Genomic DNA, 24,915 nt, shown 5'->3' with positions numbered 1-24,915 from the left:
CGAGTTGCCATTGACATGGCAGGGATGGCAGGGTATGGACACAGTACCTTCAGTGAGACTCTTAGTCCTGGAACAGTTGGAGAATAACAGGAGTTCAGGGATCCTTTGCAGCCAAAAGACAGATTTCAGAGGGGTGGCCCAGCCCAGCCACGAACGGTCCTGGACGGCCCGCCCTTTGCCCGGGCTTTGCCCGGGCATCCCGCGAAGCGAGGAACTACTCCAAACAAATAGAGATTATGGCGGTCCGGGGGAGGGGCTCACAGGGTGCACAGGCCAGGTGTCAAGGGCCGTGCAGGGACTCCTGGGAGAGTGAGTCCCTGCAGCGCGATGCTCCACCTCTATTGAGCCGCCCAACAGCCTCACAGCGTCACCACCAGCTGCGCGATGTGCGAGGCGAGGATTGGGGGTGGCAGCAAAGCCCCAAGTCCACAAGCTCACAGCAAGAAAAAGCGGCGTCCTCAGGTGAGAGTCCGAAGCTCAGCCACGTCAGGAAAGCAATGTAAACATATCTCCCTCAAATGTTTAAGAAAAAAAATATATATATACAATGATAAAAACATATCTACAATGTAAAACCAACTATACAAGTTCATATACAGGGATAAATCCATATATTTACTAAATCCATATATTTACATTGGTTTTTTAATTATTCTGAATTGGAGTATTATGTAAATAGGTGATTTGATATTACATCATCCTATATTGCACTCTTCATACCCCAGCTGCCTGTCGCTTTCGATAAAGTGCAAATCTCCACTGTTCTGTTCATATAACCCATGTAGGTAATAAAATAATGCGAACAGTCTACTGTATTAACGTTCTAAAATGCCCTCCTTAGGGTGCTGAGATAAATATATGTGTTAAACTAAAGTGCAAGTGCTATATTAAAAACATTATCTGTTTCTGGAAGCTGGCGAACCTGTTCCTAGCATGAATCAAAATCCTCAAATACATTGGCTTCTAAAGGGCCTGATCCCAGACTCCTTTATTGCACCTAAACAAGTTAGTCCATATACTGACTTCTAAAAGAAGTAAATTATGATCTTAATCTATTACAGGCAGGTATACATGTCCTCACTGGCATTGAGGCCCCCCGGGTTCTTACTATTGAGTTCCAGAATATACCTTGTTTCAAGCAGGCGTAGCTTGGCATCCCTATTTCCCCCCCCTCTTAAGGGGTAAGATCGTGTCAACAAGGTAATATTGGAGACCCGTGGGGTCACTATTGTGAATTGATTCAAAGTGCCGTGCTACGGGATATGTATGGTCCCTCCCCGATATGGCTCTTAGGTGCTGCAGTTCCCCGCTTGTGGGCGGGCAAGCGTGTGCTGCCCACATAGCGCAGCCCACAGGGGCACTGCAGCACGTTGACCACATATTCGGTTTTGCATGTGAGTCTTTTGCCGATTGGAATTGGTTTATCGCAAAAAGGACTGGAATAGTGGGTTTTATTTATTCCATGGCGGCAAGCTTTACAGGATAGACACTTTTTAAATCCCTTACTCAGAGCCGTCCAGGTTTCTGAGATTGTCATATCCAAGCTGTTGCTTACTAAAGCATTAGCCATCGTTGGTGATCTGCGGAATGTGAGGTCTGGTTTGTTTGCCACCAATCCTCCTATTACCGGATCCCCCCTCACTAGATTCCAGTTCCTACTAAAGATTTTTCTGATCTATGCATGTTGCGTGCTATAAGTTAAAATGGCCCTTGATTGTATCATCTCGGAGTTTGTTTGTGTCGTTTTTATTTTGGGTATCAAAGCTTGTTCTCTTGAGATCGTTTGAGTGCGCTCAATTGCTTTATTTATTACACTCTCACTGTACCCTCTCTCCAGGAAGCGTATCTTACTATCTCTCTGGGCTCTCTCACAATCAATATCTGTGCTGCAAATGCGTCTCAGCCTTAGTATCTCCCCGTAGGGGATGCTGCGGATGAGATGCCGCAGATGCTGGCTAGTTGCGTGAAGCAACGTATTCCCCGCGGTTGCCTTCCTGTGCAGCTTGGTTTCCATCTTGTTATCTTTAATGTATACTTCAACATCCAAAAAGCTTACTCTTTCTCTATGGATCTCTGATGTAAATTGTAAGTTGAAAGCATTAACATTCAATTCTTCTATGAAATTAGAGGCCTCCTCCTTGGACCCCCTCCAAACCATGAATAGGTCATCTATATACCTTAAGTATAACATCACGCTGTTAGTCATGATGTCCTTGTGTCGGTACATGAGGACCCGCTCCACCCACCGCCCATATGTAGACACGCGAAGCTGGGGGAAAAACAGGCCCCCATGGCCGCACCTCTCATCTGTTGGTATACTTGGTTGTTGAATATGAAAAAGTTCTGCTCCAGGCATAACTTCAACATATATATTTTGCTTCAAGATCCAACAAGGAAAATAAAAACACACTAGCTCGTGTTTCTTTTTTCAGTAATTACAGCAGCTTTATTTCGGCCAAAACCCAACGCGTTTCACCTTTACAAAAGGCTTGATCACGGGATGTTGAGCCCTGGTGTGAGTCCTTCTTTTATTTTACATATACACAGTTTCTTCATGTGTTGTAAAACTAGTGCATTTTGGTATATGTGGTTTTAGTGACTAAAGTGATGTTTAACAATAATTATAGCAATAAATTGTGCTCAGTTTTAGTGCTAACAAACATGAAATTAAAAAGTGCACTTTCTTGTAACGAAGAAAAACGGAATGTCATTCATTATTCTCTCTAGTGAGAGATTTGGTTTTTTGTCGCAGTAGTGTCTCTCTAGTGAGTGATTTCCGGTTTCTGTTTTCATTTTATTCAAAATCCCTGCCAATTGAATCCCAGCATTTTTTAAGTGCTTTAGTGCTCCATTTGTCGGTGCAATTTTTGCCCTCAGGTGGGTCCTTCCTATTTTACTGTTCTTATGGTTCAGTTCTTGTTTCCAGTCAGAATGATGTTTTATCACAGATGGACATGTAATTCTTCATTTTGATTCAGTCCTCTGGGGTCTAGAGTCCTGAAAGTTATTATGTGTTTGGATTCTTTCTGCCTTAAGGTCTTCATACGATTTCCTCCTCTCTCCGATGCTGGTACTTGTTCAATGGCACAATAGCGTAAGGTTTCCCAGTTGCTGTCATGGTATTTTTCCATGTGTTTCGCGATGGCGTTTGTTCGATCTTTGTGGGTTGTCGCTCTTGTGTGTTCCAATATTCTTTTTTCACCTCAAAGATGGTACTTCCAATGTATCTTTTACGACATGGGCACTCTACCATGTAGATTACATGTGTGCTCTTGCATGTAAAGTGCTGGTGAATTCTCCATTTAGTACCCTTCTTGATCTCAATTTCTTTGGTGGGGGTGGCAATTTTGCAAACTTTGCACTGTCTGCATGGCCAAAATCCTTCCCTCTATAACCAGGTAGGATTTGGTACATCTCTGAAGTGACTATGAACGATTTGATCGCCTATGTTTCTGGCTCTTCGGTATGTTATGTTAGGGTGGTCACCGATTAGTTTTGCCAATGTTTGATCCGATTTCAGGATTTCCCAATGTTTGTGGATAATTTTGATCAGCTTTTGGTTTTTTGCACTGTATGTTGTAATTAGTCTGATCTCAATGTTGTTTGTTTGATCTTCTTTGTTTTGATGTAAGATTTCTTTTCGATCTTGTTTCATAACCTTATTGAAGCATTTGTCCACAAATTTCTTTGGATATTTTCTTGCGAGGAATCTGGTCATGGCTTTTTTACTGTGTCTTTGAAATTCGCTTTCATTTGAGCAGTTCCTTTTTAATCTCAAAAACTACCCGTACGGGATGTTCCATTTTAGATTTTTATTGTGAAAACTTTCACCATGTAGAGTTGCATTCGTAGCTGTTTTTTTCCTGTGTAACGTTGTCTGTAGGGAGTCATTGACGATATAGATTTCAGTGTCCAGGAACACTACTCTTTCTGAACTTATTTCAAATGTGACCTTTAAGTTGGTTGGACTATTGTTCAGTTTGTCAAAGTACAATTTAAAATCTTCTGTGGTGCCATTCCAGATGATCAACAGATCATCTATGAACCTGAGCCACAGTACGATTTTTTCCCTCCACCGATAATTTTCAGTGTTCCATGCTAGATGTTGCACCCCATTGTTAGATTTGCGTAATTTGGGGAAAACGAGAATCCCTTTGCGCATCCTCTTATTTGTTTATAAATTTGTTTACTAATTCCAGTCAATGCTCACTGTTAGCTGCTCTTTGAAGAATACAGCATTTTAAAGGAACTTATCTGAAAATTAACATATAAAATACATATCAGGTTATGTGTAATATTGTTCAGTATTCCCATCTTGGGTTTCTAGCGAATCCCTTTGCCTTCACACAGTGACTGTAGCCACTCTGCAGTTATAGTTAGGATTCCCAGAGGTAGGAATTCGTCAGATTTTTGCTTGATAATAACTGTCACAGTTTAATGAATCTCCATGAAACTTAGCAGACCTATTCTTTTTTCTACATTGGCAGCGGACACAAAGTTTTTTGATGATTAGTTAAGATGGTGCAAAGAAAAGACGAGGGGTCCCAAAACAGGTTTATCCACCTATGTATTTCCTTTAGACTTTTTAGACAGAGGTAGCGACAAAATGACTAAACACATGTACATGAAATCTGGCATTAATATAGATTATGATTAGATTAGATTAGATTAGATTAGATTAAAATACTTGTAGAGTGAATGGCTGAGGCGACCCAGAGCTAAAGCCAGACAGAGTGGGGGATAGGTGAGGAATTAAAGTTGATAGAAAAGCCAGGTCTTCACCAACCGTCTGAAGACCTGGTGATGGGGTGGAAAGGGTCTTTTTTGTTGTGTGATCTAAATTTCTTCACTTGGTTTTCAGTAATAAGGCACAATAACTTAGTGATATATTGGGCCGCGGTATACTGTGGTACCTTCGTGGTATACCACGGTACATGTGAATGATGACACACTGTATTATTGGTTAATCTAACCCCTTGAAAAATAAAAAGGCAGAAATATTGTTTAGACCACACTTTGTGTTTGTACTGTGTTTCAATGGGAAATCTACTTCATTACTCTTTTTGGAATGTATAGGAAAAAAAAGATGAGGCAGTTTCAGGGGTGTGGAAGTCTTGTAAAAATCTGCTTCCCTGAAGGCAAAATTATTCAGAAATCTGCTCCCCCTTTAGAGAAATCCACTTGTCCTACTTAATAACTAAATCTTACATGAATCACGACAGACAAGTTCAAAGCTTTTTATAGTAGCAAAAAGATGTCAGTTCGGACAGATTGAGGTGATCTTGGGCGTGAAATGGTGCAATTTAGTATGTTTTAATATATTTTTCAAGTTTGCTCATTTTAACCCCTATACCCTGATACAAAGTGTGAGAAGTTGGCCTGATATGTGATGTCCACTATTCTAGTGGGCACCCTGTATCAGTCCAAACAACCCTTATGGTGACGGTTGTAAAGTCAACCTTATAGACCAGCTATCCTAGTGGTAGCATGGACAAAGCAGTCTTAGGTTAATACTTCAGAGAGCATGTGAAGCCAATTGTTTTACCAATAATAACCACTTGAATACCAAAGGAAAGGACACCACACAAGGTATATATCAAATATATATGTATTTATTACTAACACAACGCCTCTGCCCTCTTTATGAGGTCAGAGTTCGAGATACAGCACAAGTTACTCAATAAGCATACTATAAGTTGCACAAATACAATTCTGCCCTCGGGGCCTCACGAACCATATACTAAATAAGTGGTATAAGGACCACTTCAGGAAAAGTGAATAGGCCTAGGGCCTGGGGAATTGCCGGGACTACACTGAACAACCACATGTTAGGAAGTAGGAGTCTCACAGGATGCGTGTGCAGTGTCTAAACACACAAGCAGGTTCTCATAGACTTTCAATGGGAACGTAAAAGTTAGAAACTAGTTGATTTCGGACAGTCTGGGTGGACTTGTGGGGAAACCCAGGTAAAACAGGACACTTGGATAGTTATTACCCACGGGAGCACCGGAGTACTCGAGTTAACTCACCCAGGGAAGCCGGGTGCATAGGTGTGAAGTTGTGTCGGGTTTCGTCGTCGATTCCTATGGAGAGCTGCAAGAAGATGCTGCAGGTGACCAGGAGGAAGATGTCCGGATGGATCCAAGGGTGGATCGAGGAAGTGAAGAACCTGAAAGCAGAGGGGACAGAGTCTGGTTCACTAGCCAGGGACCAGGAAGGAACCAGGAAGGAACCAGGCGATGTCGAGCTGCAAACAGGTGAAGAAGTGAATCTTGTCTCTGCAGCCAAGTGGACCAGGAGGCGTCGACGACAACCAGACGCTGGATACGGACTCTCCCACAAAGGCTCTCGCTGTTGGCGGTGTCGGCTTCCAGATTGGAGTCAACAAGCCTTAGCAAAGGCAACCCACGCAGGAAGTAAAGATCAGCTTCTGTTACAGACCAGTAAGGTCTGTGGAGCTTCCCCTTTACCGGAAAGCAAGAGCAAGCCCAGAGCAACCAGGCAAGCAGCGTTGTTTCAAAATGGAGTCTTCAAGATGGCCACTAGCCAGTGGGCTAGCAACCGGGAAGACGCGTCAAGAGGAAATGCAAGAGTGGACCCCACGCGGCACTCGTGGAGTGTGGAGGGTTGAGCTTCGGTGCACTTATGACTCGGTGTTAAGGCTTCTCAAGTTCCAATGCACAACTTCAAGGAAGGCTCAGAAGCTGCACAATTTAGCAAAGAGCAAAATGGCCAGGTGTCCAGTCCCACGTCTCTTGTGTCTGCCATGGGTCTCACCTTTGCTGGAGGTGTGGGTCGAGGTCACAGAAGTCAGGAAGTCCAGTCCTGTGAAGCAGGGTTGCCGGGATCCTGCGGGAGCGATGACAAAGCAAACCAGCATTTCGCTAGGTGGTGCCTGTTTGCACAGGGTGGTCACTCCTTGACCACAAGGGAGATTCTTCAGTCTTCTAGTTGCAGTAAAATGTTGCAGGTCCAGAGTTTTGTTTCAGAGTTTCAGTTCAGGATAATCTAAAGTCTCTGGACTCAGCTCCTAGCTTTATACGAATTAAAGGGGCTGGATTACCTGCTAGGTCCCTCCTATGGGTGGGACCAGGGAAGGGGGTGGTTACACCCCTTTCCCTTTGTCCAGTTTCGTGCCAGAGCTGGGGCTGGAGTGCCCCAGCAACTGGTTTGAACCGGGCTATGCGTGGAGCACCTTGTGAGCCCCAGGGAGTGCCTCATTTCATTCAACCCACCCTGCCCCAATACACTATAGCCTGTCTGGGGAGGTGCTAGCACCTCCCAAGGCAGGAAACCTATTGTGCATTCCTCCCTCGCTGGAAGGGCTCCCAGCTGCTCCAGGTCAGACTGTGTCTGTGGCAGCAGCATCCATTTTGTGATGCTGAGGCTCTGTTTAACCTCAACCGGGTAAAGCTACAACCACATGTCTTCTCCCTCTAGAAGGGTGGAATGCTACCCCCGCCGCCAGAACTGGGGGGGTAGTATTACAAAGCGTATGACATCTTACACGACATGTTTTGATAACGCCAAACCAAAGTTAGCATTAACCTCAAGGATTAGAATGCACTTAAGAGTTTATGGTATGTGTTGGACCCGGCCCGTTGGGCAGGTTCACCCCTAGACTTTTTGCTTTTTACTAGCCTGTTTATGGAACCTGGTGTTGGTGATTTTAGGCCTCTGCGCACTTTTTCACTGTGGTACAGTGTAAAGTGCTTGAGCTCTCTGTGAATGAGTGGTGAGTGACCTGCCCTCCCATAGGAATGAATGGGGAATATGTATGCCCATGGTAGTTCCTGATGTGTGGGGAGTGCAGGGGCGAGTTTGGTATGTATGAACTCGTGAGAGTGAATGCTGTAAAATGATGTATGCGGCATGACTGTGTCTAGTCTAGAAGTACTACTCTTGGAAGTTGGCATATTTGTGTAAGTTGGTGCTAGCGTGTGATTGGCTGGTGAGCCTGGCCTAGAGTTCCTGGGCCTCCTTGCGGATTGACTGTCTAGTTTGAGGATGACAGGGGATGGAGAGCCCAAATGGTTGTCTGAGTCAGCCCATGGATGAAAGGCAGCATCTGCTGCCAGGGAAGTGGGAGGAGATGGCACCTGATAGTGAAGGGCTGTGCCTGCCTAACTACAAAGCTGGCTCCACCTCCCGCTGGGCGACTGTCACCTCTGGCCCTGATACTGAAGGGGACTTCCCTCTAAACCAGTCCAGCTGGTTCTCACACTGAGACTTCAAAGGCTTCAAAGACTTTTCACTGTATAAGAAGGGGCTGTGTCCCCTTCCAAAATGTTCTTGTTTCTGACTTGAATCTACCAGGGGCGGGCGCTGCCCAGCCCCTGGATGCCTGGAGGACTTCTGGGGGGACCCCTCTGCCTTGCCTGGGCTGAGGGGGGGACTTTGCTGGACTTTCTGCCCCCCTAAGCACCTGGAAATGCTTTTTCTGTGCTGTAGCGCTTGGGAGCGCTGGATTTGTCCTTTATAGCGCTGAGAGCGCTTAATTTCCTGCCCATGGCGCTTTGGTTGCACTTCTAGTGCTGGAGCACTTTGTGTGCCTCTATAGCGCTTGGAAGCGCGTTGCTGCTGGAGGCCGGCGGCGGATCGGCGCGGGAGTCCACTCCGCTTATTTTGCCGATTGTGGATTTGCCCAGTTCTTTATTTAATTGGCGAGTGCCCACCTCGCGATTCCTGCCCGCCTGCCTGCCTGGCGAGGGCCGCCGCGCTGCCCGCGGCGACCCGGAAGTACCTGGCCGGCCGGCCAATCCCAGCGCGGCCGGCCGGAAGTCCCGCCCCCGCAGCCCGGGTGCCGAGGAATGGCGACCGCGAGCACGGGGAAGGAAGGGAGAGAAGAGGATGCATGGCGGCGGGTCGGCCGGGCTCCCGTGAGCTGAGGGAGCCCGGCGGCATCTGAAGAGAGGTGAGGGTGATCACCGCCGGGCCCGAGTGAGGAGAGGAGCGGCGTGGGCGCGAGGCACATTGTCGGTGCCTGCCCCCACCGCCAGTGAAGAAGAGCCGCCGCCCGGAGGAGCCGCCCCTGAGGCCCGGTGAGTCTGGGCTGGGGCAGAGCAGGGGAGGGGCGCCGGGACACATTGTCGGTGTCCGCCCCCCCCGCAGTAGCGCGAGCTCGCGCTCGATGTGGGAAGCCACGAGGGCTTCAAGGGCGGCCCCGGTTGGCAGTGGGCCGCCCCAACCTGATTGAGAGCCTGTTGAGGTTCGGGGCCATGTCCTTTTAATGCCGAGTCCCCCGTGAGGGACTCCAACGAGGCCCACAGTGATTCAGAGCCCACGAGGCTCTCTGGGGGCATGTTTGTTTAGAGCCTGAGAGGCTCGTGAAGGCCCCATTTTTTGTTTTGAGCCCTGCAGGGCTCCAACGACCCCTCATTTGTTTTGAGAGCCTGCTAGGCTCAGGGGGGCCTTATTAGTGTCCAGCCAGATGGCTGTGTGGTGCAGTTTTTATTTTCCAAAGGGCTACTGAGAGCCCATGCCACAGATGATTCCCAGCTGTCCAGCAATTAGTGGGCGGCTGTACCGTTTAGGCGCAATTTCAAGAGAGTCCCTGTGTGGGACAGAGAGGGCACAGTGGTGCCAGGCCTTCACAGCTGTGCAGCACTTAGTGCCAGCTGCCACGTTTAGCCTTTTTGTACTTTTGGAACTGGCGCTGCATGGCAGCGCACCCTGACTTTTGACTCAGGGCATCCTTGCCCCACAAGGCCAGTTGGCCTAGGGATTGCCACAGGTGGTGGCTTATGTAAGTTATGCGCAATGTGATTCCTATGTTTTTAATAGTAATTGCCTACTGTGTGTTTTTGCGCTATTGACTTATGTTCTGGCACCTCTGAATGTGTAGGTTTATGCATTATGTGTCTTTCTTTCCATGCGCTGCACCTCTGAATGTTTAGTCATCATGTGTCTTCTTGCGCTGCACCCCTGAATGTATTTTATTGAATCATGTGCTTTATTCTTAACACCTCTGAATGCTTTAGGCATCATGTGTTTCTCTTTATTACTCCTCTGAATGTATTACATGCATCATAGGTAATGTGTTCTGGTATACCCCTAAATGTGTTTATTCTTAGGTGGTTGTCCTTTTTAGTACAGGTGATCCTAGTAAGGTCCTGGTTCCTGTTACCAGTGGATACTGATTGTGATCTTTGTGATTGCCATTTTTATGTTTATTATTCCTTATTCTAAAAGTGCTATATCTGATTATGACAGTGGCCCATGTGGCCCTGTCTTGTGAATAATCCCATGCGAATATTGCCCGTGCCAGTTGGCACAATGTATATGTGTGTTTTTATCTGATGTGTTTTTACAATAGAAAAGTTATTTTTATAATAACCTTGTGTGGAGTCTCTTTTGTGGTGTGCCTAGTATGTTGTTGCTGTTGTGCGCTGGCGCAAATGCTTTACACATTGCCTCCGAGTTTAGCCTTACTGCTTGTGCCAAGCTACCAAGGGGATGAGCAGAGGTTATCTTGGCGTGTGACTTCCTTGCCCTGACTAGAATGGTGGTTTCTGCCTGGCTTTGGCGTCAGCCTTAGCCTACCAGAAATAGCCAGTTCTAACATTGTTGGTCAGCGGTGCGGATTTGGACTTGTGTTTGCGCAGTGCCATAGCGACAACTGGCTACATTACAAAACTCTGCAATTGTTTTTTTCAGATAGTCACATGTATGGGATTATTGTTTTTGATTTTTTTCCTCAAGAGTGTCATTTTCAAATATGTTTCTGCTCTTTATGTTTAGTGGCAGATGAGAGAAAGTGACAGGGCGGGACGCCATTAGAGGGGGAGGTTCCCATAGATTAGGAATCCCTTGGTGGGTCCCGTGTCCAATCCCAAATCCTGTCCCTGTGTGGGTAGATGGAAGAGAGGGAGTGTGAGGAGAAATGACTAGCTCAGGAGGGTGGTTGTTCCCTGAGTGTAGTGTGTATGTCTGGATTCCCCAGTGTGGTAGGATCCAGTGGTGGCAGCTTTAATGTGTCCAGTGTGTTAATTCCCATTCCCCGCTCCCAGAGTTTGGTACCTGTGTCACGTGTGGTCAGGTTGAGTGATCAGGGGTGGTAGTAACTGCCTTACCAGTCCGAGGGGGGGGAGTGTGCGAATGAGTGATGTGCTAAACTGGAGGAGTTGGTGTGAGTTTTCTTTTTGTTAAAGAGCTTGCATGAGAGGTGTACCTCTGGTGGTGTGCAGGAGGTCCTGCAGAGGAACTGGACAGGAAGGTGGATGTCTGGCGGTGTGCTAGATGTCTTGCAGAGGCATTAGGGAGTGGTTCCAAAAGGAGTGGCTTGTGTATCTGATGATCCTGTGAAGGGGAAGAGGTTCATGTGCACCCCAGCTAGGTCCCAGTAGTATGGTAGGGGTGTAGGGGCTCACGCCCTGTCTCAGTGGAGGCGGAGTGAGTGTGGGACGGTGTGTCCCACGTTGGCCTGAAACCCTATCTCAGGGCCTGGAGGGTTCCCTAAGGGAGCGCCAGGTCAGGGGCCTAAGCTGTACATAGGTCATTTGAGGAGGATCTTCCTGTGTCTAGAGGACGGGGAGTGTCTGTAACCAGAACTCCGGCGGTCCTAGTGTTGGGCAGTACCGCTCCTAAGTGGAGGGTGCAGAAGTCCTGGCTCGCTGAGCATTTGACCGTCTAGAGTGCTTGACCATTTGTGGGGCCTCTGGAGGTCGTTCCCCGAGGAGGGGGGAAAGCCGGGTTGGGGTTGTGGCCTGACCTGGAAGGAGTACTGGAGGAGAGTGTGTCGCTGATACGCCGCTGGTGTGTGCTCTGTCTAGCCTGAGACATACTGGAACTGGAAGGGGGTGCAGAGGGACGGTGTCCTTACTTCTGGCCCCGGTGCAACCTGAGGGTTTAGATCTTAGGTTGGGAGATTAGGAAACTTCTAGGTCAAGAGGAATCTCTGCCAAAGTGGATCAGCTGAAGAGACTGAGGGGGCTGCCCTTGCTGTGTATTCTGGGGCTCACCTTCAGTTGTTGTTTCCACCAAGGTAGAGGAAAGGGGGCTTTGCTGTGTGCTGTGTCCCCCCACCTGCTTGAAGAGGGACTGTGCTGTGTGCTTTGTACCTCAGAAGTGAAATAGTTTCCAGGTGGTAGACCAGTGATGGAGTGAGGTCATGATCTGGTAGGAGAATTGTGTTCTGGTGAGTGCTTCTCTGTGAGGGTGCGGAAACCCAGAAGTAGAGGTAGGGTGGGGCATTCTTGCCTGTGACCTCTGGTCAGCCTGAGGGTATGGTCCCTAGGTTGTTGGATCAGTGGTAGTTGTAGCTACACTGAGAGAGAGAGTGGAGAATGGCTATTGTGTGCCAGGGGGTTACTACCCCCCACTCTGTGGATTAGTTAGGACCTGTGATTTGGATGGCCTATGGCCTGGTCTTGGCTGTGGATGACTAGGGAGTACCAGTGTGGTATCCTAGTTGTGTCAGAGAGTTATTGTTTGGAGGAAACCATGTAGGTTCAGAGTGGCGAAAAACCGGAGGGTGTCCCTGCCGTGCGGGTCCGTGTTTTGTCGCCCAAAGCAAGGAAGCCCATCAGTGAAGTGATTGGTCTACCCTGCGTTTGGCTGGAAGGGGGTTGTGTTGGACCCGGCCCGTTGGGCAGGTTCACCCCTAGACTTTTTGCTTTTTACTAGCCTGTTTATGGAACCTGGTGTTGGTGATTTTAGGCCTCTGCGCACTTTTTCACTGTGGTACAGTGTAAAGTGCTTGAGCTCTCTGTGAATGAGTGGTGAGTGACCTGCCCTCCCATAGGAATGAATGGGGAATATGTATGCCCAAGGTAGTTCCTGATGTGTGAAGAGTGCAGGGGCGAGTTTGGTATGTATGAACTCGTGAGAGTGAATGCTGCAAAATGATGTATGCGGCATGACTGTGTCTAGTCTAGAAGTACTACTTTTGGAAGTTGGCATATTTGTGTAAGTTGGTGCTAGCGTGTGATTGGCTGGTGAGCCTGGCCCAGAGTGCCTGGGCCTGCTTGTGGATTGACTCTCTGGTTTGAGGATGACAGGGGATGGAGAGCCCAAATGGTTGTCTGAGTCAGCCCATGGATGAAAGGCAGCATCTGCTGCCAGGGAAGTGGGAGGAGATGGCACCTGATAGTGAAGGGCTGTGCCTGCCTAACTACAAAGCTGGCTCCACCTCCCGCTGGGCGACTGTCACCTCTGGCCGGATACTGAAGGGGACTTCCCTCTAAACCAGTCCAGCTGGTTCTCACACTGAGACTTCAAAGGCTTCAAAGACTTTTCACTGTATAAGAAGGGGCTGTGTCCCCTTCCAAAATGTTCTTGTTTCTGACTTGAATCTACCAGGGGCGGGCGCTGCCCAGCCCCTGGATGCCTGGAGGACTTCTGGGGGGACCCCTCTGCCTTGCCTGGGCTGAGGGGTGGACTTTGCTGGACTTTCTGCCCCTCTAAGCACCTGGAAGTGCTTTTTCTGTGCTGTAGCGCTTGGGAGCGCTGGATTTGTCCTTTATAGCGCTGAGAGCGCTTAATTTCCTGCCCATGGTGCTTTGGTTGCACTTCTAGTGCTGGTGCGCTTTGTGTGCCTCTATAGCTCTTGGAAGCGCGTTGCTGCTGGAGGCCGGCGGCGGATCGGCGCGGGAGTCCACTCCGCTTATTTTGCCGATTGTGGATTTGCCCAGTTCTTTATTTAATTGGCGAGTGCCCACCTCGCGATTCCTGCCCGCCTGCCTGCCTAGCGAGGGCCGCCGCGCTTCCCGCGGCCACCCGGAAGTACCTGGCCGGTCGGCCAATCCCAGCGCGGCCGGCCGGATGTCCCGCCCCCGCAGCCCGGGTGCCGAGGAATGGCGACCGCGAGCCCGGGGAAGGAAGAGAGAGAAGAGGATGCATGGCGGCGGGTCGGCCGGGCTCCCGTGAGCTGAGGGAGCCCGGCGGCATCTGAAGAGAGGTGAGGGTGATCACCGCCGGGCCCGAGTGAGGAGAGGAGCGGCGGGGGCGCGAGGCACATTGTCGGTGCCTGCCCCCACCGCCAGCGAAGAAGAGCCGCCGCCCGGAGGAGCCGCCCCTGAGGCCCGGTGAGTCTGGGCTGGGGCAGAGCAGGGGAGGGGCGCCGGGACACATTGTCGGTGTCTGTCCCCCCCCCGCAGTAGCGCGAGCTCGCGCTCGATGTGGGAAGCCACGATGGCTTCAAGGGCGGCCCCGGTTGGCAGTGGGCCGCCCCAACGTGATTGAGAGCCTGTTGAGGTTCGGGCCATGTCCTTTTAATGCCGAGTCCCCCGTGAGGGACTCCAACGAGGCCCACAGTGATTCAGAGCCCACGAGGCTCTCTGGGGGCATGTTTGTTTAGAGCCTGAGAGGCTCGTGAAGGCCCCATTGTTTGTTTTGAGCCCTGCAGGGCTCCAACGACCCCTCATTTGTTTTGAGAGCCTGCTAGGCTCAGGGGGGCCTTATTAGTGTCCAGCCAGATGGCTGTGTGGCGCAGTTTTTATTTTCCAAAGGGCTACTGAGAGCCCATGCCACAGATGATTCCCAGCTGTCCAGCAATTAGTGGGCGGCTGCACCGTTTAGGAGCAATTTCAAGAGAGTCCCTGTGTGGGACAGAGAGGGCACAGTGGTGCCAGGCCTTCACAGCTGTGCAGCACTTAGTGCCAGCTGCCACGTTTAGCCTTTTTGTACTTTTGGAACTGGCGCTGCATGGCAGCGCACCCTGACTTTTGACTCAGGGCATCCTTGCCCCACAAGGCCAGTTGGCCTAGGGACTGCCACAGGTGGTGGCTTATGTAAGTTATGCGCAATGTGATTCCTATGTTTTTAATAGTAATTGCCTACTGTGTGTTTTTGCGCTATTGACTTATGTTCTGGCACCTCTGAATGTGTAGGTTTATGCATTATGTGTCTTTCTTTCCATGCGCTGCACCTCTGAATGTTTAGTCATCATGTGTCTTCTTGCGCTGCACCCCTGAATGTATTTTATTGCATCATGTGCTTTATTCTTAACACCTCTGAATGCTTTAGGCATCATGTGTTTCTCTTTATTACTCCTCTGAATGTAATACATGCATCATAGGTAATGTGTTCTGGTATACCCCTAAATGTGTTTATTCTTAGGTGGTTGTCCTTTTTAGTACAGGTGGTCCTAGTAAGGTCCTGGTTCCTGTTACCAGTGGATACTGATTGTGATCTTTGTGATTACCATTTTTATGTTTATTATTCCTTATTCTAAAAGTGCTATATCTGATTATGACAGTGGCCCATGTGGCCCTGTCTTGTGAATAATCCCATGTGAATATTGCCCGTGCCAGTTGGCACAATGTATATGTGTGTTTTTATCTGATGTGTTTTTACAATACAAAAGTTATTTTTATAATAACCTTGTGTGGAGTCTCTTTTGTGGTGTGCCTAGTATGTTGTTGCTGTTGTGCGCTGGCGCAAATGCTTTACACATTGCCTCCGAGTTTAGCCTTACTGCTTGTGCCAAGCTACCAAGGGGGTGAGCAGAGGTTATCTTGGCGTGTGACTTCCTTGCCCTGACTAGAATGGTGGTTTCTGCCTGGCTTTGGCGTCAGCCTTAGCCTACCAGAAATAGCCAGTTCTAACAGTATGGCTATATCATAGAACAGCTATAAGGACATGGTACTGAAAGCTGCAGACAGGCTCAGCTCATGCTAGAGCACCATCTCACATAAAACCAAGCACTCTGCCTTCAGGGTTGTCAAGGCCTGCCATAGGAGTGACTTATAGGTATATATGTGTCTATATGTAATGGTAGGTATAGGGATATGTAGGAAATGGGACCCCCGGCCGGCCAGGGTTTGCGCCACAGCCAGTCAGAGACCGCCACTCCTATGTAAAAACAACCCCTGCTCACCCTCTAGGTAACGCGGCGCGAGCAGCCAGGCCTATCTCTGAGGTCATGTGTGAAGTATTTGCGCACGCACCCACCAACAACAACATCCAGGGCCTCCCACAAAAGGAACTCCACACAAAGTAAATATGAAAATAGTCTTTGTATCAAGAAGGACACATAGGAACACACATTTTACAGGGTGCCAGAGGCACAGCAGGGTTTACCAGGGAAAGGGTACAGGGCAGGACCAAGGGACCCCTGCCAGGGGTATGCACCTGATGGAACAGGCACATATCAACTGGGAGCTTCCTAGAACTAGCAGCATGTTGGACAGGCCTCGTGGCCGGGCTATCCCCTCCTCGCATGGCGGGTCGCGGACCCCTGCTCCTCCTGTTCCCCGGACAAGAACCACCCCTGCAACCTGCCTGGACAACCTCCGGCCCTTCCCCGACGGAACCCTGGCTCCAGAACACCACCGTATCGGCTGGCCCGGGTCCTTTCCAGAACCCCTGTCCCCGGCCCAGCCGCCATTTTGGACACTACTCAACCAGGCCTCGTAGCCTCGGGTCGACCTCGGCCTCGGGCCCAGCCAGGCCCCGACATCGAGGCACCACCATCCACCCAGGGGGTGAAGAGACCACTTGGCAGGTCAATGGGAGAAGGAGTGTCAACGGCTCACCTCCGCCAGGTGTCGATCGCCCCCAGCCTCCCTGGGCGCTGGCTCCACCCCCCTGCTGGGTGTCTGGACTCCCTCATCCCGGACCTCCCGACCTCCAAGTGCGAGGGTCCGGACATCAAAGGGCGCCAGGCCTATAACTGGGGCAGCTCCAGAGCAGGAAGTCAGTTGTATCCTGGAGTCGAGAGACACCGAGACAAACTCATCCTTGGAGGCCTGCTGGCGCTGCCGCGGCTCCTCTTCATGAACGATCTTGAAGGCCTGCTGGCGCTGCCGCGGCTCATCCTTCTTCCGTGAACCATCTTGAAGGCCAGCTGGCGCTGCCGCGGCTCATCCTTTCGTGAACCATCTTGAAGGCCTGCTGGCGCTGCCGCAGCTCATCCTTTCGTGAACCATCCTGAAGGCCTGCTGGCGCTGCCGCGGCTCATCCTTTCGTGAACCATCTTGAAGGCCTGCTGGCGCTGCCGCAGCTCATCCTTTCGTAAACCATCTTGAAGGCCTGCTGGCGCTGCCGCGGCCCCTACTTGCGAACCATCAGCTCGAGGATTGTGAGCTCCACACCTGCTACCCCCGTACCTGTCCGGTACTGAGACTGTCCTGCTACCCTTTCCCCCAAAGAGACTAGAATTGACAGGATCCTCGTATCCTGGTCCTGCTGTACCATCAAGTACCTTGCTTTTAAGATATATAAAAGTGTGAAGAACTCGTCCCTGTGTGGTGTTTATCTGTGGGGGGGAAGTTACCTGTCTGTACGATTACCGGAGAGGACCCTCACCGGAGGCCTCTCCCCCCTGTACTCGGCCGACCCTCCGGGTCCCCGTCTAACATTGGTGGCCAGCGGCGCGATCCGAGCCGACGCATAATCGTACAGAGAGTAACTCACCCAACGACACACAGCCACCATGATGACAAAGGAGAGTGCAACAACGGAAAAATTTCAGATGGAAAAGCTGGAAGAATACAGCCACAAAGAACTAAAGCAATTTTGCATAGAGCTGGGCATTGCTACCACGGGACTGAGCACGAAAGATGACCTCAGGCACGCCTTAGAAGCTTGGGTGGAGACGGAAACATCCCCACCCCAAAATCAAAGCCTCGAGACCACCGAAACAAGTACCACCCCTGCAGACGAAAGAAGATCGGGCCTCTTGTCCGAAGAGGCCCGAGAACGGGAGAAAAGCCGGCTCCAGAAATTGGAGCTGGCTCGACTCCGCTTAGATGGAGAACTCAAATTGGCAGAACAAAAAATAACACTCGAACACTTACGGCTCAGGGAAGAACGAGAAGAGAAAAAGAGCCAGAGGGAGCTGGAAGAAAAAAGACTAGCCTACGAGCATGAGCGCAACTTGAAGGAGCTAGAAATTCGACGGCAGAACAAAGACCTCGGCGTCTCCGGGCACCAGAGCCCCACTGCTCCGACGGACCCCAAGGTCCACATCCCAAAGGACGTCGTCCGGGAATACTAGCGGAACGATGATATCCAGCAATAGTTTAAAGCCTACGAGGTAGCCATGACCTCCCACCGAATTCCACGGAGCGACTGGGGAGCCGGGCTATGGGGTAAATTCGTTAACGAAGGAAGAGACGCCCTGCTGCAACTCCCCGACCACCAGATGACATCCTACGACCACATGAAGGCCGCCCTCCTCACTCGCTATGGGCTCACGCCCGAGATGTACCAGCAGAGATTTCGGGACTGCAAACGAATCCCTGGTACAACTTGGGTGGAGTATGTGAACTTTTTTAGCCGAGCCTTTGAGGGATGGATCAAGGGCAGCCAGGTCACCACCTACGAGCAATTATTCGACCTTATTGTATGGGAGCACCTCTCCAATAATTGCTTTGTCGAACTAAGACAGCACCTCCTTGATAGTAAACTGACCGAACCTCGGAAACTCGCCATCGAAGCAGACCGATGGGAAAGCACCGAGTCCCTCGAAACTGGCCCAGCGAGCAAAACAGAGCCTCCCAAGGGCCCCACCGGCCACGGGGAGGAGGAGGAGGCCAGGGTCGGGACACCGTCACGGTGCCCTCCACTAGCAACCCCCCGCCCCCGGCCGGAAGAGGTAGCCCTCCAACGCGACAAGGTTTCCGCGCCAACGTTACCTGCCACAAATGCCAGCGACCCGGCCACTACGCCAATGATCCCAACTGCCCGAAAAATCAGAGTCCCATGAACCGCCAGATCACCGCCGCCACTCTGGGAGAAGAGCCAGGCCAAGAAGACGCTGAAGAGTACGAACCGTACCAGCCCGAGTGGGAACCAGCTGCCATGTCCCTGGTCTGTCTAGGAGAGAGGGACATGGTCCCGCAGGCACCCATCCCCGCCAACATGCAGAAATACAGCCAGTGGGTCACAATCAATGGACGCCGGGCGGAAGCCCTCCGTGACACAGGGGCCAGTGTGACCGCAGTCCGCTGCCACCTGGTGACCCCTGACCAGATCCTACCAAATGTACTTTGTCCAGTGCGGTCGGCAGACAACTCCGAAAGCCTGTGCCAGATGGCCCGCATCCCCTTCGAGTGGGGGGGGGGTGTCCGGCATGCTAAAAGTAACTGTCCGCGACCATGCCCCGGTGGACTGTCTTCTGGGGAATGACCTCGAAAGCTCCCCCTGGTCAGCCGTTGAGCGGAGGGAGCACCTGGGGATGCTTGGTCTCCCTGAATGGGTCTGCGTAACGACCCGATCCATGGCCGCCCGCGCCATCCCCAGCCAAGAGGAACCAGAGTGGCCCGAGCCTCCCCCGCCGATTGTCACTGAAGAAACCACCCCTGAGCCTGGTCCTCCTGGGTCCGACAACGAAGAACGGGATCAACCCCAAGACCTCCCGGAGCTGGCCCAGTGGCGCCAAGAAGGTGGCCTCACTCAGGAACAGTTCCGCCAGGAACAAAGAGCGTGTCCCTCCCTCGAGGGCCTCCGACAACAAGCCATTGCCCATAGCGCAGGGGATACATCGGGGGCCCACTGGCTCTACTGGGACAACGAGCTGCTCTACAGTGAGCAAAAGATCGCCGAGCTTGGAGCCAGCCGGGTGCTGGTGGTCCCCCTCTGATTCAGAGACTTCCTATTGAACTTGGCACACGATGTGCCTCTTGCCGGGCACCTGGGGCAGGACAAGACGTACAGCCTCCTGGTGACCCACTTCTACTGGCCGAAGATGCGGAACGATGTAGCGAACCACTGCCGGGCCTGCCCCACCTGCCAGGCCAGCGGGAAAAGCGGTCGAAACTGAAGGTCTCCCTGCAACCCTTTCCCATCGTCACCACCCCCTTTGAGCGGGTGGGAATAGACATTGTGGGGCCCCTGGAGCCCCGGACAGCACAGGGACACCGGTTTATCCTTGTCCTGGTGGACCATGCCACCCGCTATCCCGAGGCCATACCTCTCCGGACCATGACGGCGCCCGTGGTGAGCCGAGCCCTGATGGGGATCTTCTCGCGGGTGGGCTTCCCCCGAGAAATCGTCAGTGACAGGGGCACGAACTTTATCTCCAAGTACATGAAGTCCCTATGGCAACAGTGCGGGGTCACCTACAAATTCACGACCCCCTATCACCCGCAAGGGAACGGACTAGTAGAACGATTTAACCGCACCCTCAAAGGGATGATCATGGGCCTGGAAGAACCCCTACGTCGCCAATGGGACGTGCTACTCCCGTGCCTCCTGTTCGCTTACAGGGAGGTCCCCCAGAAATCCCTGGGCTTCAGTCCGTTCGAACTCTTGAATGGACACCCCGTCCGGGGCCCCCTCAGCCTAGTCAAAGAAGGATGGGAGGTGGCCCCTCAGAAGACTCCCCCTGATGTATACAAGTACCTCTTGACTCTCCGTAACCAGACCCGGCGGTTCAGGGAACTCGCCAAAGCCAACCTCGAAGCCAGCCAAGAGGACATGAAGCGCTGGTATGATCAGAATGCCTCATCCATCGAGTTCGAGCCGGGACAACAGGTCTGGGTGATGTCCCCGGTTGAACCTTGCGCCCTCCAGGACAAATGGACAGGACCCTTCAAAGTGGTGGAGCGCAAGGGCCCCGTCACCTACCTGGTGGACCTGGAGTCCCCCCGAAACCCCCTGCGGGTCCTCCACGGCAACAGACTGAAGCCCCACTTTGTACGCTCCGAACTTAGCCTCCTGATGGCTACCGACAGTGGGGCTGAAGAAGACTCCGAGCCACTCCCCGATCTCCTGAAAACGCTCGAGAAAGACGGCTCCGTGGAGGCAGTCCACCTCTCCGAGGCCCTGTCCCCAGCGCAACGCCAAGACTGCCGAGAACTGCTACTACAGTTTGCCGACCTGTTCTCCCTCATCCCTGGGGTCACCCCCTGGTGCCTCCACGACGTTGACACCGGGGATAGCCCCCCTATCCGACACAGGGCGTACAGGGTGCCTGATCGAGTACGCGCCTGCATCCAGTCGGAAGTCTCCAAGATGCTAGCTCTGGGAGTGATCGAGCCGTCCGATAGCCCCTGGGCCAGCCCAGTCGTGTTGGTCCCCAAGGCCGCCGCCCCGGGTGTCGCCCCCGAGTTCAGGTTGTGTGTAGACTATCGGGGTCTGAACGCCGTCACCAGGACCGACGCTCACCCCATTCCCCGGGCAGATGAGCTGATCGACCGCATGGGGGCCGCCCGCTACCTGAGCATCTTCGATTTGACAGCGGGCTATTGGCAGATCGGCCTCACTCCAGGTGCCCAGGAGCGATCCGCCTTCTCCACCCCGGACGGCCACTACCACTTCAAGGTGATGCCATTCGGAATGAAAAACGCACCCGCCACCTTCCAGAGACTCGTGAACAAAGTCTTGGCGGGTCTGGAGGAATTCAGCGCCGCCTATCTGGACGATATTGCTGTGTACAGCCGCCACTGGGCAGAACACCTCCACCACCTCCGGGAGGTCCTGAACGCCCTCCGGCAGGCCGGGCTAACAATCAAGGCCAGCAAGTGCCAGCTCGGCCAAGGGTCCATGACCTACCTGGGACACCAGGTGGGAAGTGGCCTGGTGGCCCCCCTTCAGCTCAAGATTGCCGCCATCCAGGCCTGGGAGCCCCCGGTCACCCAGACAGAGGTCCGAGCCTTCCTGGGGCTCACCGGGTACTACCGGCGCTTCGTAAAAGACTATGGCAGCATTGTAGGGCCACTCACAGAACTCACATCCAAAAAGAACCCCCAGAAAGTCAACTGGACGCCGGAATGTCAGGCGGCCTTTGAGAACCTGAAGTCCGCCATGTGCACCGCCCCCGTACTCCAAGCCCCCGACTACAGCCGGGAATTCATAGTGCAGACGGACGCTTCAGATCATGGCATAGGGGCCGTCCTCTCCAAACTCAACACCGAGGGGGTCGATCAGCCAGTGGTCTTCATCAGCCGACGCCTGCTGGCCCGAGAACAGCGCTGGAGCACCATCGAGCGGGAGGCCTTCGCCGTAGTGTGGGCCCTCAAGAAGCTCCGGCCCTATCTCTTCAGTGCCCACTTCCGGGTACAAACAGATCACCGACCCCTGCAATGGCTGATGCAGATGCGGGGAGAAAACCCGAAGCTGTTGCGTTGGTCCATCTCCCTGCAGGGAATGGACTTCACTGTGGAGCACCGCCCAGGCCAAGATCACGCCAACGCAGACGGCCTGTCCCGCTTCTTCCGCCTCGGCGAGGAGAGTACCCAAGAGGATGGCTGACTCTCCCTGCCTTCAGCTGGGGGGGACGCATGTTGGACAGGCCTCGTGGCCGGGCTATCCCCTCCCCGCATGGCGGGTCGCAGACCCCTGCTCCTCCTGGTCCCCGGACAAGAACCACCCCTGCAACCCGCCGGGGCAACCTCCGGCCCTTCCCCGACGGAACCCTGGCTCCTGAACACCACCGTATCGGCTGGCCCGGTCCTTTCCAGAACCCCTGTCCCCGGCCCAGCCGCCATTTTGGACACTACTCGACCAGGCCTCGTGGCCTCGGGTCGACCTCGGCCTCGGGCCCAGCCAGGCCCCGACATCGAGGCACCACCATCCACCCAGGGGGTGAAGAGACCACTTGGCAGGTCAATGGGAGAAGGAGTGTCAACGGCTCACCTCCGCCAGGTGTCGATCGCCCCCAGCCTCCCTGGGCGCTGGCTCCACCCCCCTGCTGGGTGTCTGGACTCCCTCATCCCGGACCTCCCGACCTCCAAGTGCGAGGGTCCGGACATCAAAGGGCGCCAGGCCGATAACTGGGGCAGCTCCAGAGCAGGAAGTCAGTTGTATCCTGGAGTCGAGAGACACCGAGACAAACTCATCCTTGGAGGCCTGCTGGCGCTGCCGCGGCTCCTCTTCGTGAACCATCTTGAAGGCCTGCTGGCGCTGCCGCGGCTCATCCTTCTTCCGTGAACCATCTTGAAGGCCTGCTGGCGCTGCCGCGGCTCATCCTTACGTGAACCATCTTGAAGGCCTGCTGGCGCTGCTGCGGCTCATCCTTTCGTGAACCATCTTGAAGGCCTGCTGGCGCTGCCACGGCTCATCCTTTCGTGAACCATCCTGAAGGCCTGCTGGCGCTGCCGCGGCTCATCCTTTCGTGAACCATCTTGAAGGCCTGCTGGCGCTGCTGCGGCTCATCCTTTCGTAAACCATCTTGAAGGCCTGCTGGCGCTGCCGCGGCCCCTACTTGCGAACCATCAGCTCGAGTATTGTGAGCTCCACACCTGCTAACCCCGTACCTGTCCGGTACTGAGACTGTCCCGCTACCCTTTCCCCCAAAGAGACTAGAATTGACAGGATCCTCGTATCCTGGTCCTGCTATACCGTCAAGTACCTTGCTTTTAAGATATATAAAAGTGTGAAGAACTCGTCCCTGTGTGGTGTCTATCTGTGGGGGGGAAGTTACCTGTCTGTACGATTACCAGAGAGGACCCTCACCGGAGGCCTCTCCCCCCTGTACTCGGCCGACCCTCCGGGTCCCCGTCTAACACAGTAGAACTCACTCGGACCAGGAATCACATACATGGGACATCGGGTATTCAGGAGGGAAAGAAGGACAAGGTACATAACACAACAGAGGCCCCCATCAGCAGGGCAACACATAATAACTCTCAGCATCACCTTAATATTAGTCAATCGCATTCCACAGGCCAGCTGGCCTTTCTGGGGCAAGGGCGCCCAAGAGTCTCGATGTTCAGGGTAGGCTGCAGGTAGCCAGGGACAAACCTACACGTGGCAGCTGCCCACGAAGTGCTGGGCAGCTGAGGGGCATCGTGGGAGCCTCGCAGGCTCGGGGGAATGATTGTGCCATGAGGGAGCCTCAAGGACTCCAGAACAAAGATGCTGGGCGGAGCCTCGCCGGCTCGAGAGAACAGGGGGCAATGGTGGAGCCTCTCGGGGCTCATGATGAACGGTGGAGTCCCTCTCGGGGGACTCGGGAACATCTCGGGCCGGGGGAGCCTCTCAGGCTTGGAAAGCACGATGTGGGCTGGGGCCGAGCCTCGCAGGCTCATCGGGACAAGGGCCAAAAGGTGGAGCACTTTGGGGCTCATGAACGAAGGGGGGAGTCCCCCTTGGGGGAATCCATCTCGCTGGGGCCCCACGGGCCATGACGGAGCCTCTCGGGGCTCGGGAAAGAAACTGTGGGCAGGCGGGGTCCCCCTCGGGGGACCTGGCATCACTGGGGGCCCTTCGGGCCTCGAGGCACAACCGGGAGGATCATTCGAGGGGAGGGGCGGGCACCGGCAATGTGCCCCCTACGCCCCCTCCCATGTGCAGCACTCACCGGGTCTGCGGCGCCGGTCTCTCCTCGCTCTCCGGGGCTCCCTCTCGCTCCTGGGGGCCCCGGGGGGGGGGAAGCGGCAGTTCTCCTGGGGGGAAGCAGGGGCGCGGAGTAGGCTCCCGCCGCTCCCTGCATTCGCTCTCTCTCTCCTCCGCCTCACAAGCTCCTCGGGCCGCCGTCCAATCACAGCGCGGCCCGGGGAGACGTCAGCAGCAAGTCCCGGGTCAGCAGCCATTCCCAGCGCGGCCCGGGATGGACAACACGAAGGAACCCGGGCCGGTGGTGGTGAACTCGGGGAAAATGGCGAGGGCTAGGCTCCCTCGAGGAAGAAGGTCAGATAGCGAGGTAGGCACTCGCTGGGGGTGTAGAACCTCCGAAGAACAGGGCAAAGGCCGGGTGGGCACCGGCTTGAGTAAACAGCGCCCCCAGGCGCTAGGACAGCGTTACGGCACTCTGCAGGGGAAGTAGAGCACTCCCAGCGCGGGTAACCTCCATAAAGTGCTCCAGGCGCTCGAGGGCAGAAAGCAGCGCTTCCAGGCGCTAAGTAGGAAGAACTGCGGTCCCCCAGCGCTGGGGGGTCAGAGGAAAACGCTGGAGGAAGAGTAGCAGTCCAAAAAGAGTCCAGGACCTCCGGTGGGGCGCAGCAGCTCCTAGAAGGGAAAAGGCCATCAGCAGTCCAGGAGTAGGGCAGGGCCCAGGGAGGCAAGCCAACCCTGAGCCCAAGCAGCAGC

This window comes from Lissotriton vulgaris, chromosome 6 (genome assembly GCF_964263255.1).
Source record: "Lissotriton vulgaris chromosome 6, aLisVul1.2, whole genome shotgun sequence".
Lineage (NCBI taxonomy): Eukaryota > Metazoa > Chordata > Amphibia > Caudata > Salamandridae > Lissotriton > Lissotriton vulgaris.
Note: the sequence above shows the minus strand (reverse complement) of the source record.